Source organism: Arachis ipaensis, chromosome B2, assembly GCF_059453495.1.
Source record: "Arachis ipaensis isolate K30076 ecotype BB chromosome B2, ASM5945349v1, whole genome shotgun sequence".
Lineage (NCBI taxonomy): Eukaryota > Viridiplantae > Streptophyta > Magnoliopsida > Fabales > Fabaceae > Arachis > Arachis ipaensis.
Genome location: NC_142437.1, coordinates 88402081 through 88403064, shown reverse-complemented (window position 1 = coordinate 88403064; position 984 = coordinate 88402081). Strand labels below are relative to the sequence as shown.

Sequence of the window (984 nt, the reverse complement as noted above, 5' to 3'; positions counted from 1 at the left end):
GACCAACTTGTACCTCCAAATTTCTAATGGAGGATCTTGTTTCAGTTATGAAACTATGAGTGGTCTTAGAGAGGTTGGAGACTATAGTTACTAAGTCAGAAAGGCTCTACTTAGAAGTCTTCATATTTCCTTGAGAAGATGGGAATGGTGGCCTGTTGTTGAACTTATTCTGGGTTCTTCCACCTTGATTATTATTGAAGCCTTGTTGAGACTTCTATTGATCCTTCCATAAAAGGTTAGGATGGTTCCTCCATGAGGAATTGTAAGTGTTTCCATAGGGTTCTCCCATGTAATTCACCTCTTCCATGGTGGGTTGGTCAGGATCATAAGCTTCTACTTTATAGGAAGCTTCTTGAATGCTGCCAACTACAGCTTGTATTCCAGTCAAATGCTGAGAGATCATATTGACCTATTGGGTCAATATCTTATTCTAAGACAATATAGCATTCAGAGTGTCTACTTTAAGAACTCCTTTCTTATGAGTTACCCTATTGTTCACAGGGTTTCTCCCAGAAGTGTACATGAATTAGTTGTTTACAACCATCTTAATAAGTTCTCATGCTTCTGCAGGTGTTTTCTTTAAGTGGAGTGATCCGCCTGCAGAGCTGTCCAATGATATTTTGGACATCTCAAAAAAACCATCATAGAAGATGCCTAGGATAGACCATTCTGAGAGCATGTCAGGAGGACACCTCTTGATCAGTTGCTTGTATCTTTCCCAAGCTTCATAGAGGGATTCACCTTCTTTTTGTCTGAAGGTTTGAATTTTCACTCTGATTTTGCTCATCCTTTGAGGAGGAATGAATTTGGCCAAGAAAGCATTGACCAACTTTTCCTAAGAGTCTAAGCTTTCTTTAGGTTGAGAATCCAACCATATTTTAGCTCTGTCTCTAACAGCAAAGGAAAATAGCATAAGTTTGTAGACCTCAGGATCCACTCCATTGGTCTTAACAGTGTCACAGATTTGTAAGAATTCCGACATAA

General features: G+C 39.2%; 1 non-coding gene across 1 annotated transcript; it reads left to right on the top strand.

Annotated features, from left to right (window-relative positions):
• The first annotated feature begins 672 nt into the window (after positions 1 to 672).
• Positions 673 to 781, top strand: LOC148574750 (small nucleolar RNA R71). Its single transcript, XR_015906711.1, has one exon. It is a non-coding gene; the product is annotated as a small nucleolar RNA R71 (small nucleolar RNA).
• Positions 782 to 984: the final 203 nt, after the last annotated feature.